Consider the following 17,626-nt stretch of genomic DNA (forward strand, 5'->3'; position numbering starts at 1 on the left):
TCTGAGAGCTGGAAAGTACAGAACTGAGCCTCTGGCAGAAAGAAATGACCAAGAAATGAAAGAGTCAAGGAGAGCTTCTGTAAAAGGAAAACCATTTCAAAGATGTTAAAGATGGAAAAGTCCTGCTAGGTCATGTAGGTCAGTGCCCTTAGGAGGGTAAGAGAAAAAGACAACAACAAAAGAGCCCTGGGTTCTAACATCGTACATCGGCCAAGGTCACAGTTACAAATTAAAGAGAAAACGGAAGCCACTTCCAGGGAGAGTGTCTGCTTGACCTCAAGGGAACAGGCAGCACAGGGCTATCTTTATCTTGCACCTCCCCATTGTGTCTCTTTCAAAAAGAGAAAAATATATTCGAAAGTCAGTTATAAATATCGACATTACAGCTGTTCCTTTTTTACCATTGATGAATAAATAAAAGTGAAAAATTCTAGAGGACACCATATCCACATGGGACATGTGGGACACAGCTTGGCAGTGTACTGGATCCTTCTGACACTACACTTCTAATGATTTGTAGGAATAGCCTAAAGACAGTGGTGCAAGCTGCTTCATTTAGAGGTAAGAGAAATCAAGAATGAGCAGCAGGAAATGAAAGAGTAACTGGAAAACAGACATGGGGCAAGAATGGTAGAATCCTAGCTGAATTTAACCTAACCCAAGCAACAGGGGACAGTAAGAATGGCTTTCATAAATGTACTGTAGAGGAAAAGAAAGCTGATCAGAAAGCAGTTTCATTAATAAGCAAGAGGAAGATAAACCCATTGGTATTTCTTCAAAATCTAAATTACCACCTTTACAATGTTTTCATTTTAAAAAAAAAGAAAAGAAAAAAAAAGGAAAAAAAAAAGTGGTGATGGGGAAATAATGAAAATCCTATATAAATAACCATTAATGTAGTGCAGCTTAAAGGAAATTTTGAATATCCACCGTACAGATCAGTCAGCTGGTCTGGTTGCACTCATCCTAATGTGATGAGGGAATTAGTCAGTTAATTTACTGAACCATTGGCAATTATTTTTGAAAGTCATGGAGAACTGTGGAAATCTCAAAGGCTGGGAATAAAGCAAATATAGTATTGATTTACACAGAAGGAAGAACGATCTTGGCAATTACTGCCCAGCACTTTTATCTTCAATCTCCAGTGAAATAATGGGCCAAGCAGTACAAAAAGAGCCATTAGAAAACTGCAAGAGGGCATTGGAAACAAGAGCAACAAGTGACATGGGATAAAGAAAGAATCCATTCTAGAGGGAATTATTGATGTTTTATACGTATAAGACTAGAATCAAAAGGTACAGGATAAAAGTAATGAAATCGAAACAGAAGCTTCCCTTCAGCAGAGCACTTAAGCACATGCTTAAATCCCTCCAAATTAGTTTCGAGCAGCCAATGAGTAAAAGGACAGACCTGTTTGCAATCTCAAAATTCAACAATAAGCAGAAATTATTTGCTTAATCGGGACCTACATGAAGAGCAACAGCAGAGTGGAGGCTGATAAATGACCCTGTGCAGATCTTCAAAGAGAGAGAGCAGTGAGAAAGAAAGACCAAAAGGTTTGGAAGGTTCCCTTTGTTTTGGCACTGAGTAATAATTGCACTATCAGGCACAGAAGAGAAAGGGCAAAAGCAAAGCAAAACATGTATCTGGAGAATTAGAGGCAAGACATAACAAAAGGAAATTCACTGTAATACAGACCCTGCATTCTACTAAGACATCTTGGGGAAAACAGACCAAACTGGAGTCATCCAAGGAGAAGGAGAGACCCAGAATAAATGTCAGACATTTAGGAAGGACAAAAGTGAACAGCGAACTGTTTACTGCTTGCAAATGACAGATAAGAACCCACTGTGAAGCCAACAGATCATTGTGAAGTGGGGTGATGGACTTTGTTTCCTGCTTATTGCTGGGGGGGGGCTAGACTGAAAATGTGTGTTGGTTGCCAGACAACCTAATTAGAAAAATTGGAGAGGGTTCAAAGAACAAAAGGCAAAAATAATTAAGGTGTTGAGGTATTGCATTTGAAGAGAGTTTGACATTAAAGTTTTATTATACAGCTTGGCAGTGTTATGATAAGACTTCAATCCTGCCATCCGTTGCGTGTCCTACAGGGAGAAAACTGTGGAATGGAGGCTGGGGACTGGTCAAATACACATTTTTTTGTGATGCTGTAGCTCCATTACTGGCACAGAGACAACTCTCAGGCAAAAATTATGATTTTACTACAGCCCAAATACATTCTTTGAAAATCAAAAAAGGTAGGCAGTGAGACTGTGCTATGCTTCCTGAAAAAGTAAAACAGACTTCACAGGTTAGAGAAAAGGAGAGTAACACAGATTTAAGTCAGGCACAAGACATCTCAGATGTGTCCCTGGTATCAAGGCTCAAGGTGGACTGCCCAAGGGACAGAACTAGCTGGAGCTGACACTCCTAGCATGACCTGAAGTGTGCAAAGCCCAGCCATGCTACAACAGGTTGGTCAGAAAACACTGCAATTATATTCTTGCTTTACTTTCTCTTACTCGTGGTAATGATTTTTTTTCTCCTAAAATTATTTCTTTCATTTCATGTCATGTCTCTTTCAGATCATCCCAATTATTCATCATTACTCTTTGCTATTTTTAATGCTTAACATCTGTTTAAAGCATGCTTACTCCAGCCATGAAAATGAGTGAGAAAGTAATCTTGCCAGGATATTGAAGAAAATTATAGGTAGATAAAGGTGAGGAAATAATCACAGAATAACACAGAAGTGAGGGAAGATACAGATCTGGAAATATCTGATATATTAAACACTGATATAACTGCCGGGCAGGTCACGGAGGCGGTCAGCTGTCATTTCTAACCCCCTGATTTAAATCAGACACAGGTCAGAGTTGACTGAAATCTTAACACCTGCTAACAACCTCTATTCTACAAGTGCAGCACTGAATATTAGTGGGTAACCACCCAGAAGAGATGTGTGCTCACAGACATGCACAGAGCAGCAGACTGTCTGATCAGTGGCACCTAAACAGGTCAAGTCGGATATGAGATACACTTTTGATGGATAATCGTCTGCCAATCCAGGACCGAGACCTGCATCTGAATGATGAGGAGAAAGAGCATGCCAGCTCCTGCATTTCCCTTTGGAAAAGGACTCACCAGGGAGACTACAAAAAACACAAAAGCACCTCTTTGCCTGCCTGCCGCTGCATGGCCACATCTGGACATGCAGCTCAGCACTGTGCTTCCGCAGGCTGCCCTGTCCTTATCAAGGCTGCCAGCCCCATTTCTCTCTTTCAGCAGCACTGTCAATCTCCAGCTTTCCTAAACATCCAACTGCCTTTTCCCACGTAATAATTAAAGCAACAGCATCAACGTGCAGTTATGGCTGCTGCAGAATTCTGTTTCTGAGAGCTTGTTTTCATTTTCTTACAGATACTGTGTCTTAAGCCAAAATTTCCCAAGACTGCTCTATGCCTGAGGGAGAATTCTGAGTTCTTTTTTGGGTTCTTTTTTTTTTTTTTTTTTAAAGTGTAGCATCTGATCAAACAGCCACATTTTTAGAACAAAGAGGCTAAAAGAAAAAGGTGATGCATTTTTTAATAGCAAAAAAGAGTCGCAACTTTGTTTCTTTATAGTTCCAGCAGCAAGGAGAGCAACTGCAAAAACATTTGACAGGACGGTAGTAGGTATGGCAGATATAGTGAGGTTTTGAAAATGGTATTTAGCGATGCAGGGCATTTTGCATAGAGGCTCTGCTGCCTCAGCGATGGCTCTCAAGTGATGCCACTGCCTCTGAGAGAGGGCTGCTGGCTCTCTCCATCTTCCTGACCTTGTCTTTTTAATTTTGAAATGCTTCATTTTGAATTCAGAAGGCTTTTGTGAGCAGAAATGATGCTCATGCAACCTATCCGTATTCAAAACAAAGGAGTGAAAATGGGAAGAAGTCCAAAAATGCCATCTCACAGAATATATTCAAATCCCTCCACACTTTTAAGGTAGTATTATCCCAGTGGGATAGCTATTTACATCTGACACTTTTTGACTTATTCTCTGCTGAGATGAAGCGCAAGCTTGTGACCAGTTATAGTCCTCTGATTTTAGAGAAAAACAATCAGGCATTAGTTAATAAAAGCAAGCAGAGGTTGTTTTCCACCATCTCAGCTGCAGCGTTTCTTCAACCTAAATGCCTGACACAGCAGCCATCACATTTCTGAGAACTCTCCAAAGATTCACGGCAGTTTGTTCTCAAAAAAAATTAAAATCTGAGGAAATGAAAACTGATTTGAGAAGAAAAAGATGAGGAAAGCACTGCCTGAAGGATTATAAGAAAAAATCTCACCAAAAGCCTGAGTAATAAAGTCGGAGTCTTTCAGCTTTGGCTTTTTGTCCGGGGCATTTTTCAAACACATATATATTTTAATGTTTTAATATTTCTACGGGTCCTTGAGGCACTACTGATTCTGCCACAGTGTCATTCTTGAAGAAGCCATCTCTGATGCCAATAACACAGGGAGAGATTCAGACTTCCAAAGTCCAGCAGCATGGTGTTTTACTTCCCCACTGGGAATGGGTGCTTCTGTTAGCAACGTAACACTCAGGATCACCTTCAGAATCAAAGGGAATCCCTAGGCCATCCTTTCATTATGCCTGTCCAAAATGGCAGCCCTGAGGCAAGCACACCAGCTCCATGAAACAGCTTGGGGCTGACATCCATGCCCATGACACATACCCAACCCAGCCAAGATGGGTGAGCAAACCAGCAGGCTCAAAATGAAGGACGAGAAATTCTTAATTGCATTCAATGAGCTATTACAGTTTTGAATCCTGAAGAAATATTTTATTAGTAAGGAACACTTGAAAAAAAAAAAAAAGTTCATGGATTCCCTTGGGCTTTGCTCTGATTTTAGTTAGGGTTGGGCAACATGTTGTATCACAAAGGTCTAAAAATATTTCCTGCCAGTGCCTCTTTATATTGGGAATGGTGAATAACAGTGTCCTTTCCTTCCTCTTTACTCGATGCTTGTCTGGCTGCATGGAGAATAATGTGTCTGGTTTTGTGTCCCCATCTACAAGGACACTGACCAACACAATGAAGGAGAGCACTGACCAACACAGTGACCTGAGCAAGGAGCTACTGAGCATTTAGGGCAGCAGCACCTGCCTTGTAAGTAGAGGTTGAGGGAACAAGGCATGTTCAGCCTTGGGAAGAGAAAAGAAGGCTTTGGGGGATCTATCAGTACCTAGAGGAGGTTACCGGGAAGATGAAGCCAGGATGTGTAGCAGCAGAACAATGTAATGGTCATAAATTGAAACAGGTGATGTTCAGATAGGGTATAAGGAAAAGCTTTGCATCATGAGAACTTTTAGATTTTCACAGAATCATAGAATCATAGAATTGCCTGCACTGAAAAGGACCACAATGATCATCGAGTTTCAACCCCCCTGCTATGTGTAGGGTCACCAACAACCAGACCAGGCTGCCCAGAGCCACATCCAGCCTGACCGTGAATGCCTCCAGGGACGGGGCATCCACAGCCTCACTGGGCAACCTGTTCTAGTGTGTCACTACCCTCTAGGTGAAAAACTTTCTCCTTTGAGGAGCAGATCTCCAAAAATGTTGTACAGTCTCTATCCCTGTAGGTTTAAATGACCTGGGCTCGGTAGTGATTGCTTGGATCAGCAGGGTGAACTGGAGACCTTTCCTTCCAGACAGTGTGGTTCCATGGATTTATTTTTTTTTCCGCAGGTGCTGTGCTAATTGACAGACATTGTGGGCACTGCATGTGGTGACCACATACAGTGGTTTATCCTGGAGGATAAGAACAGAGGGTGGGGGGGAGGGTACTAGGGGTGTGAGAGAATAGAGAGATTATCTTTTCTTTGCTGTACCTTTGAGGGTTTCAATGCATTCAATCTCTAGTGCTCTTATAGATATCCTGGCAGAGTCTGAATCTCTTTGGTCCTCAGATTCTGTTTTGCAAGCAAGAATACCAACAAAAAGAAGCATATATATATATATATATATATTTTAAATCCAGTTCCTTGCTGCAGAAAGCAGCTTTATCCTCCTTTCCATTTACACAGACCTTAGACCTCCATTTACACAGGCCTGCACACTCAATGGCACAGTGTCCCGTGGGGAAGTGCAGCTGGGGTTCGTGGGTACAGCTATTAGTTGATGTGCTTCATTGCTCTGTTTGGAACCATGGATCATTTAAGAATACTATTATTACAGGGATTCACTTATGCACCGATCAAGTTTTGGAAAAAATGCTTCTCCAGCCATAATAATTCAACACAGCGATGTCTAATGATGCACACAAATAATTTCTGTGGTTACAAAGCGGACACAGCACCACACCTGCCTGAAACAGCATACTGAAAAGCCAGAGATTTCCTCCTGATTGACTCATTCCTATTACACCTGCTTTCAGAGAGGAAAGGGAAACATCAGAGACTTCTCATATCAAATTGAAAAAGTTATTTTCAGCACGACTACTCTGCTGTAATAGAAAGTGGAGGTGGCAGTGCTCAGGGCTTAGAGATTTACCTCCCCCACATGCCCCTCTGGTGAATGGGACTCAAATGCTTGAACACCTCAGCCCTTACACCAAGCTTCCGCTCCTGGTATAACAACTAAACCGGGTATAAGTACAGGACAGGCTGGGCAGAATTGCCAGCTGAGTCCCCAGACAGCCCAGGGCAGCAGTGCCAGGCTCTGACCAAGCACAGTCCCTGGGCACACAGGTCACAGGTGAGGGCTGGCAGAGCTGAGCACTGCAGGCATGATGATTCTGTGGGTCTCGTCAGCAAAACCTCTTTGACAGAAAGAGGGTCTCAAACACATTTTCTCAGCATTTTCTGTATCTTTATAGATTTGAAATATCAGAAGGAAGGAAGAATAATAGCTTGTTTTTTCCCTCTGCTGGCAGAAAGAAGAGAAATACCATAGCCCAGTGCTCATCCTGAGCCTGCAGAGCAGAAAGCCTCGTACCACCCTCTCATGAAAAGACACGTAACTAAAAGCAGCCACATGGATTTCTTCTCTTTTTTATGTCTTTTTTCTTTTTTTTTTTTTTCAAATTTACCTCCCTTAGCAGACTCTTTCTGTGCAATTGTTTAGATTAGAACAAATGTTTACAGCCCAGATATAAACTCCTGACAACAGGGTTTTATAATGAATAGACCTGACAGACCTCTAAATATTGACTCTCACATTAAAAAAATGGATTGAGATTTCCAGCAGAATAATTATACACATGTACAATCAGTGATTACTGAGCTTTTTGAGGAGAGCTAAAATCACTGAATCATAGCATGTGACTTTCATATCAAGGGCAACAATCACAGCATTGAGAATTTTTAGTCTTGCATAAAAACAAAAGGCCAAAATCTGTACTTTTTTACAACCTATGCAAGCCATCAATTTCTCCAAAATGGCATGGGGTATAAGTCAGGTGAAATTTGTCCTGTGCAGCTTTATATTATTTTTACCCTTACATCACCTTCAAATTATGAGGTTGCCATTCAATCTGGCTGCCCCTTCACAAATAAGCCTGTTTGCGTAAAATAATCATTCACCTTCTGTACACTTCATTTCTCAAACTCAAAAAAACCACTCCAAACATTCCCATAAGGCTTAAAAAGAACATTTAGGCTGGCTGGGATTTTTGCTGCTCACAGCTCCAACCCCTCAGAAAAAAAGGGGAGTAGGCAGCCTGCTCTCATGTACTGAAATCATCAGGAGATTCTACAATTTATCATACGCAGTGGACAGGAAAGAGAAATATGGAAGCAGTGTAGGAAAGGTCACTCTCAAGTTACTTCAAACCCAGCTGAAACCCTGATCTGCCAGATGTCTTACAAGCTAGTTGTGTTTTTTTTTTTTTCATGAGACTCTATCTCAATTTCCACACCAAAGAGGTTCAGATAAGCTTACGCCTCTGTCTGAACCTCTGAGCCTTTTGAAGTTTGCCATTACTGTCATTTTCCCTATATACTGCTGGTTCCTCTCATGACTGAGCTCTTGCAGAACTACCCAGCCCTGCTAACCATAAAGGAAATGATAGGGAGCATGTCTCAAAAATAGTAGCAAAAGCAATGTTTTCACAAATTACAGACTGGTGCCTAGAAGAGTACGGCCCGTGAGTCCAGGACAATCCTAACACAAGATGTTTGGTAAATATGAATCTGAGCATACATCATTAAGCCAATGGAACAACAGTGCAAACCAACAGGGCCATCTGCTTGTGTAATTTTATACATCCAGTTGCACTGAGACATAATGCTCAGCCATCGTATCTGCAGAGTGAGAAGGAAGGTCTAGAAGCAGAAGGATGTCAGCCTGGAGGTCTGGCTCCAGCTCTCACACCAGCTGCCTCTGCTCTAGGCAGGCCACCTCACTGCTTCTTTTCCTACATGGGCATAGGGGACCTCTTTCTCCTTTGCAGACCATGGTGAAACTTCACTCATCAATGCACGCAAAGCGTGGGGAAGTTGTGAAGTCCCATTTTATCCCCTGCAAATCTGTGAGTAAGGGACGATCAGGATCATAATGTTTCTCTCTTAGGTGGTGGATGGGAAGGTAGACTGAGAGGGAAGGGATGAACTTTCAAATTTCAAAAACAGCATAGGCAATTGAACTATTGCCTGCAAACTGGAGGCACATTCCCCATGGTGCCTTTTTCTGTGGCCAAGAGCAAAATGACTATTTTTTATCGGCAGTGGTATGCTGTTGCTGCCACAGTAATTGAAACAGACTACTCCCTCCAGGAAACACCAAGCAGCAGCACTTTTACCAGGAGGCAAGGCTAGATGAAATCAATTGACTGGATTGAGGGGCCAAGGCAAACTGCATGAGTTTCAATAGGGTCAAGTGTCGGGTCCTGAATTTTGATCACAGGAACCCCAGGCAACCCTACAGACTTGGGGAGAAGTGGCTGGAAAGCTGCCTGATGGAAAGGGACCTTGGTGTACTGATGGACAGTTGGCTGAATATGAGCCAGCAGTGTGCCCAGGTGGCCAAGAAGGCCAATGGCATCCTGGCTTGTATCAGGAATGGTGTGGTGAGCAGGACTAGAGAAGTAATCCTGCCCCTGTACTCGGCATTGGTGAGGCTTCTCCAAAAGTACAGTATTCAGTTTGGGGCACCTCAGTACAGAAAGGACACTGAGATGCTGGAGCAGGTCCAAAGAAGGGTAACAAGGCTCGTGAAGGGCTTGGAGAATATGCCCTATGAGGAGAGACGGAAGGAACTGGGGATGTCCAGTCTGGTGAAAAGGAGGCTGAGGGGAGACCTTATTGCTCTCTTCCAATATCTGAAAGGTGCTTACAGTGAGAGCGGGGTTGGTCTCTTCTCACTGGTGACAGGGGAAATGGCCTCAAGTTGTGCCAGGGGAGCTTTAGGTTGGATATTAAGAAACACTTCTTTACAAAAAGGGTTGTTAAGCACTGGAATAGGCTCCCCAGGGAGGTGCTTGAGTCACCATCCCTGGATGTGTTTAAAAACCATTTAGATGTGGTGCTGAGGGACATGACTTAGCGGAGAATTGTTAGTTAGGGTGGTATGGTTAAGTCATGGTTGGACTAAATGATCTTTAAAGTCTTTTCCAAGTTGAGTGATTCTATGATTCTATGATTCTACGAGCAAGGAGGAACAGAAAAAAAACATGCAAAATACAAATAAATATAGGTAGAAGTACCTACCTAAAGCACAACCTCATTGGTTTCTTCATTACAACCACTGCAGTAATGTGATAGGTGACAATGGCTATTCACTTGCAAGCAGAGCAGCAGCTTTCCTTCCAGAGATGCAGCACTTGCCCTTGCACTCAGAGATCTCCCTTCAAGCCGACTGGCCTGCCCACTGCAAGTTTGACTGCTGCAGTGCTCTCCCCAGCAGGAAATCCTGAGGGGATGTGGTGACGGTCTTCTGTGGTTCTCCAGCTCTTCCATATCTCTGAGCATGAGGCAAAGTTAGCAAAAGGTGGTGAGCAAAATGCGTATGGCTGGAAGACAAAAGGCAGATTTGGTTCCGACTTTTCTATGGTCAGGGCAAAGTTGGGCAAGGTTGTGTTGATTATAGGTTCTTTAATTTATTTTTAATGCTTTTTTACAACATTTTCTCAGATCTCCCCACTTTCTAACTTTCTAGAAAAAGGTCTCCCAGTTTCCTTCAGCCTTCTGACAATACCTATATAAAAGCTCTGGACCACAGAATCACCAAATCACCAAGGTTGGAAAAGACTTCCAAGATCATCCAGTCCAACTGTCTGCCTACCAACAATATTTCCCACTAAACCACATCCCACTTCTAAAAGTTTCTTGAACACCTCCAGGGCTGGTAACTCCCCCAACCTCCCCGGGAGCCTGTTTCAGTGCTTGACCACTTTTAGAGAAGTTTTTCCTGATGTCCAACTTGAATCTCCCCTGACACAACTTGAGGCCATTCCCTCTAGCCTTATTGCTAGTTACATGGGAGAAGAGGCTCAGCCGCTCCTCATAAGACTCGTGCTTCAGATCCCTCATCAATTTAAGTGCCCTTTTCTGAATATGCCCCAGGGCCTTGATGTCTTTCTTGTGGTGAGGAGCCCAGAAATGAACACAGCATTCTAGGTGTGGCCTCACCAGGGCTGAATACAGAGGGATGATCACTTCTCTGCTCCTGCTGACTATTTCTAATATAAGCCAGAATGCCACTGGCCTTTTCAGCCACCTGGGCACACTGCTGGCCCATGTTCAACGCAGCATCAATCAATATCCCCAGATCCTTTTCCTCCACACAGTCTTCCAGCCACTCTGCCCCAAGCCTGTAGCGTTGCCTGGGGTTGTTGTGACCAACATGCAAGATTCAGCACTTGGTGTTGTTGAACTTCATCCCATTGGCCTCAGCCCATCGATCCAGCCTGTTCAGACCCCTCTGTAGGGCCTTCCAAACCCCAGGCAGATCAACATTTCCTGCCAACTTGCAAACTGCAAACTGACTGAGGGTGCACTCATGATATCTCAGAAGAGATTTGGATGCTACATTCCCGTTTCCTTAACAAAGGCTGTTGCAGAAAGTCATTGTTGGAACAATGATGAAAGCAAACAGTTTGTCTGTCATTCTGAGTTCCAAAACATCAATAACCAGGCTCTGGGCTTCTATTTCATGGCATTTTCAAATAAACAGCACTTGTTTTGCAGCCACTAACCTGGGGATTTCCTGCCTCATGCTGCTCTGGAAACTCACCAAGAGATTGAGAACCAGTCTGGGTTTTTTTTTCCTCTCACATCTTTACCAGTAATAAATGTTTTACAGGCCAGACTCTGGAGGACTGTTTCCTTGCAAACATCCCACCTGTTATTCACATGCACGTCCACCTTCTCCATAACAGAAGTGTGGGATTTAATTATAATGAGAACAAGCAGCAGAAAAGGTTATTCTAATTATCAGAGGAGGAGCACATTTGGAGGACAGATCCAAAGTGTACTGATCTCAGCGGAAGTCTTTTTCCACTGACCTAAGCAGGCTTTTGATCAGATCCCCAGTTAAGGAAAATGATGTTGCTGCTGTTCAGTTGCTTTTCGCTGTAGGCTGCTAGACCGCTGCGTTTCTCACTTGTCTTGAAGTTGGCCCGCTGACCAGTCTGGACAAAAATACTGGCTCCTTGCCTGCTCTGGTCATGCTGTCTTTTACATCCTCTCTCAATTTTCCCCGCTGCTATTCCTGGTTGCCCTACACTGTTCTCACTGACTCCCAGGAGAAGAGATGGATGTTTTACAGGGAAGCAATGAAGCCAAATGGCTGAGACAGAAAAAGAAATCCCTGGATCTCAGAGCCATGCAGAGCCACTGAAATGTACAATCAAGAGGAGAGCAGTGAAGGATTTATAAAAATGGAAATAGCTTTAAAGGGCCCACTAGACTGAAATTGTTCATGAGTCATGAGGGACCACCTCCACAAGTGACACAGTTAGTTTCTCCAGCTGGTAAGAGATCTCCATCCTCCCCAGGAAGTCTGCAGGAGACCATTTCTGTAAATTGCAATTGGAAAGGCCATCACCTGATGTGACTCTGGAGGGCAAAAGTAGCATTACTTCAATACAATCCCAGCATGAAAAAGTTAACAAAATGTGCGTCACTGAGAAACCAATTGTACCTGCAGAGTAAGAAAAGGTCACACACAAATGCATGAAAACTGGGCATGCTGCATAAACTGTTGATAGAAAACTCCTTTCTATTCATATGCGGATAGATTGAGAGTAAGCACAATCAGAGCACAAAGAGAAATGATTATGACTATTTTTCAGATTAATAAACTTTACCTGGATTTTCTCTCATTTTCCCACAGTACACTCTACTTACTTTTTAGGTAGGCCAGAGACTCTTTCCTCTTTCTCATTCCTCTGTATATCAAAATACTCAGATTTTATTTTTTTTTCTTCTTTGCAGAAATAAAAGTAATGGAAGCTACTGGATTCCTTTATCATGCTATGCAATCCCAGAAGAATTCAGCAGCCTCTCCTCTGAATTAAAAAACAAATGCTATTTGGTTCCAGCAGCTGGATCAGCTTGTTCTGGATATGTTCACGAGCAAAACCACGGCCTATGTTGATTTCATTAGGTAAGCTCCTATAGAGCTGCATCAAATGCTCTATGATCTTACAAACGCCGATGCTTTAAGCATGGCCTGCAGTGCCTGCTGTTAGATTATCTCCACAAAGAAGAAAAATGTATACGGATGTAATGAAGAGAAAGTGAACTATTTGTTGGGACAATAAATGAAGTAGGAAATTACCCATCTATAGCAGCATGTTGGGTGCTATTGCTTTGTTATCTGATTTTCTGTAACACAGGGAGAAACACAGTGCTTAATAAAGGAGTTACTTATATAGATTTTATTGAAAAAGTTTTATGGAACCAAATTCTGCTACATTTGCCTCTGTCAAAACCAAGGGGATTTGCAGAACTTTATTTTAAAAGTAAGCTGTGGAAATGACACTTTATGCAGACATACCCTTTCCACATTTTCAAATGATGCTTCAATCATTGTGTTTTGTCATCCTGTTTTGAAAGAATTTGTTGTTTATTTTTTAAAAACAAATTTTATGTTGTATAATATAGTAGATTATACATAGTCAGAAGCACATTCACAGCACTCTGATGTACACTTCAAATATTTCATACAGTATATAGTGCAATATAATGCAAAATGAGAAGTCAAATTTGAAAGGCAACAGATCCAACTACCTTTAAAACACTTGTTTCTGCAGGGAATTTAAACATCTTTTAATATAGATTCTTATTCACAAGAGTGATGTTCTTTGGCAGGTGAAACGTTCATTTTCCTTACAGGTTAAATTCAAATCAAATGAAAAAATAAAGAACTGCAGGTCAGGAAAACTGCTTAAAAAGATAAGAAACAAAGGGAACACATTTTTACCTTGACACTGACAAAGCTAGGAATGGACAGAAAAGGTTACTGGAAAGATGGCAGTATGCACTTGCATAAGGATACGAATGCACACACGTACCTATGCAGTACAGAATAACCTGTATTTGGTCTCCATGTATTTGGCCTCTGGCTCCACTCTTTAGTTGATGAAATGTCACACGTGAAGACTTTTTTTCCAAAGCTTGCAGTGGCAATAAATGCATTATAAAAGAAGCATCATCTCCTGATGGATTCAGAAAGACAAAGCCAACATAATCAGTGAAGTTCCTTTAACGTCATGAGAGCAGCATACCTAAATGTATTTGAATGTTTACCCCTAAACAGCAGAAGCCTGTAGCTGAGAAACATACCTAAAAGATTCTTTAATATCCTAATCCAGTCCTTTACCCATAAAAATCACTGTTCCTTCCCTGTCTGTACAAGACTTTGCTGTTTCATGTGGTGTTCATTGCCTTATGTTTCTGTGTGATAATAAGTTGTAACAGTATGCACAGCATTCTAAGCTGCTCTCAAATAACAAAATTATCAGAACTCAAATAATTGTCACCACCATGGTTTGCTTCAATAGCCACAATTGTAGGAACAATAGAAATCCTCTTTCGCTTCTTATTAAATGCTTTGAAAGTATTAGAAAAATGTCCCGATTTCCTTTATTTATCCTGTTACATTAATAAAGCAGAGAACTTAAAGGATCTGAAAAGCTTTGAAGAAATGCCTTTCAATCCCAAACCAGAAAAGATTACTGGTAGTAAGCCTAAACTCTTAACAAAATTGTAATTTTAAATGACCAGAAAACAGTGCATGTCCACTCCTATGGGCTTCACCACTCATACAGTGTGAGGCAATCACTGTTAAGGAACAGATTTTGCTCAGAGTAAGGTTCTTTTCCAAACAGTGCAAATACCGGCAGAGCATACTGAGATGGTATGAGAGCAAATGGCCCTGAAATATTTTGCCTTCGAAGGTATGTATCATGCTATTTGAAGACTGGCCCACTTTCAGCTAACAGCAAAAGCCGTAATTCCTTTAACAGAAGAATTAATTAAGCACCAAGTGAGAGGTGAGTTTTCATTAATCACTCTGAAACCGCTAACTTCTCTTGAACCATCCTACTGGTTTGTGAAAAGGTAGTTAGACATTTCTTAAGTCAAAACTGCTTAAATTGGCTTCACAGCACTGACAAGACCGTCCTGAAGTCTCTTTTTACTAAGGCACACTGTTATTTCTCATTGAATTAGTGCCAGGAGTGCATGGAGCCCTGTCGAGACAGATTAAACAGGGAAGGAGGGAAGCCTTGGACCCTTCAAAATCAATTCAAGCACCTGCACGAGCATCTGTGTCTTTGCCTAAGAAAGCGCTATTGAAAGTTTTATTCCTCTTCTATCAAACATATTGGAAAAGGAGAGCCTTTCCCAAGGCAATTATCTTACTTCTAAAAACATTACATGCAAACCTGAATTTTCCCAGGGCTGCTGGAGACCAGATGCAAAGCTGCATTTCAGGCATGGTGTCCCCTGGCTGTATTTTCGTTCAGAAATTTTGACATTCTAAGGAAGAAATGTTGTTGCAGCAACTTCATGATTGAGCTGCTCACTCCTTACACACAGACCTCAGGATGTTCTGCAGCGTCCTGGTTTCACCTTGGCCCAGCCTCTACAAGAGGCACCTCCTGTCGTTCCTGGGGGGTGAGCCTTCTCTGGACACAATCCCATGACTGTCATGGGGAATTTTTGCTTGAAAAACCAAGAGTTGTCTTTGCTGGGAACTATTTCTGTTTCAGGGAGCTGAGTCAAGCTGCGTAGGAGGATGGAAAGTCACACAGAAGTATCTAAGGTATAGGAATAGTGGACTGATGTTCAGGAGGGACACTGCAGCTTATCTCTGTTCACTCATGCTAATTATTTTAGCTCTATGGAATAGGCTATGGTAATACACAAAGGCGTTTCAACCCACATCACAGTTAATGGGGAAAGAAGGAAGAAAAATTATTCTAGCTTCTAGCAAAGCCCCAATTAAAATTAGACTTTAAAGTAATGCTAAATTAGCCATTTAATCAAAATTCTGTGTACACAGTTAAAATGCAATCTTGCTTTATGCAACTGAACTTAGGAAAGAAGTTTCTAAATCCTTAGAAAGCTTCATATTTAGGGACAGTATTTTCATCTATTAGTGAAAACATCATAAAATTATAAGGCAGGGGGCAGCATTTTCAAAATACCTCTGATTAGCATCTGAAATGAAAGACTCCTTCATTCCCAGCCAGTTTTCTGTGGTGCCAATTATGCTTTACAAAGAATACGTGTTGAAATCTGAATATATTCAGCAAATTATTCATGGACGGGATGAGTTCTCACATTAAGGACTTACAAGATCAGTATCACACAGCTTCAAGGAGAGACTCTCGTGCTCGCAAGAGAATTGGAACCGGCTTTTAGGAATATGTATTGCTGTACCTACCAGTCACAGCAGAACGCAGAAAGCACAGGAATTCATCTTTTCATCTTGCATCACTGAAACACACCTTCAGGTGTGCAGCTTTCCAAAATAAACACCTTCTACTTCATTCAGGAATTACTGTAAGTGAAGTTGAAACATGAAAATTTTCCAGAGCTGATACATTAAAAGAAGACCTTTACTCATTTTTACTCACAGCAATTTTTGCCCATGCAAAAATTTAGGGCAGATATTTTCCTTGAAACACTGACTTTTAAGACGTTGTTGGACTTTACATGTGAGAAAACCATTTGGAAAATGGAAATCATCCAATGAGAGAAAATACAGATGCTATGCATCTTGTGAATGCAAACAAATTCAAGGAAATTTGAATATCAAGCGCATCCAATGATATGTTACTGAACATCCACCTATAGATTGAGACTCTTAGATATTATTTTTCTTACGTACAAAAATATCAGTGGATATTAGAACTTTGAAATTATTTCAAGCACCTCTGGAGTTTAGATAATATTTTCCTTTTTGTTAAAAACTGTTCAAGAATAGCTATGTTGTATGGCACCGTAAAATTCCCTTTGAAATTCTACATGATGATTACAAGTTCTGACAAATTTGATATTTTTCCTAATCAAATAATTTACAGAAATTATTTGTAAAATATTTCAAACGACAACAAAATTAGTCACAATCTATTAGTAGACAAACTGCTAAAGAGAAAATAGAAGAGAATTTAATTGAATAAATTATTCATTACAATTTATTCAGTCAGCTTTGATTTAAATGCTTGTTAATCTTTTGAGGGTTCATGTAGTACAGTCTTGCAGTAGCCCTGGTCATGAATTTCAATATACTAAGTGTGATTTTTCTTCAAAAAAGTTACATGCTCAGATTTCCTATGTAATGAAAAACCAGGACAAATAGAATGGTTTGGAGCCAGCAGAACATTTTGTTTTGTGAATCATTTTCTCCAATAAGAAAATAATTACTTGTTTTGGTAGCGTCAAAACACTTCAGTACAAAATACTAATATAACACAATAATACACATATAATGCAGTATCATAGAAAGTGGCCATAAAATAAATGTAGCAGATTTTCTTAAACCCCAAATTTTATGAAAACAGATAACCATTCTGTGAAATATTTAGACAGATGGAACAGTTTCCTGACCTTTCAGGGCCATGCTAAACTTCATGCTCTCTTGCCACCTCCACACTGCATGCCAAGGAGCCACCAGTGAGCGTTAATGAGCACTCATCTCTTGGAAAATGTGAATTATCATTTCTCAGCTTTTCACTGTGAAGCTTTGTCAAGAAATCTCTCCAGCACCCTAGGAAGTGGTATTTGTTTCTCTAGAGAGCTATGGGAAGAGTCAAGTAACTTGTTTCTGTAAGGGTTGCTTGACATCTAGACATGGACATCTTAGTTGTGGGTCTGTTGCCATGGCACCACCTTGCAACAAAAAACCCAAGGTAAAAATAAAGGAAGAGTTGAGTTACACACATTTAAATACCGATCAAGCATTTCGAAGCCCAAAGACAGATGGAAGAAAGAGCAGAAAAAGAAGTTTACATATCCACCTGGGATTTTAAAAGCTCCAAGAGGTCACTCTCTCTACTTCTCTTTGTTAACAAACTGCCCAAGCCCCTGTTGAACTTCACCTCAAGGGTTCAGCCCCTAAGCACAGCCTGCTTCCCCCGGGAACTCCTGATCTTGAGATATATATTGCCTGTCCTATAAACTTTCCCTC

The 17,626-nt window shown here is 41.2% G+C and overlaps 1 long non-coding RNA gene across 1 annotated transcript; it reads right to left on the minus strand.

The window, feature by feature from the left end:
• Positions 1-13,482: 13,482 nt before the first annotated feature.
• Positions 13,483-17,276, minus strand: LOC149918492 (uncharacterized). The gene is made up of 3 exons (XR_016465523.1): positions 17,047-17,276; positions 15,881-15,997; positions 13,483-13,646 (listed from the first exon to the last, which is right to left on the minus strand). It is a non-coding gene; the product is annotated as an uncharacterized LOC149918492 (long non-coding RNA).
• Between the last annotated feature and the right edge of the window lie 350 nt (positions 17,277-17,626).

This window comes from Phasianus colchicus, chromosome 3, assembly GCF_987193195.1.
Source record: "Phasianus colchicus chromosome 3, bPhaCol1.hap1.1, whole genome shotgun sequence".
NCBI classification, from domain to species: domain Eukaryota; kingdom Metazoa; phylum Chordata; class Aves; order Galliformes; family Phasianidae; genus Phasianus; species Phasianus colchicus.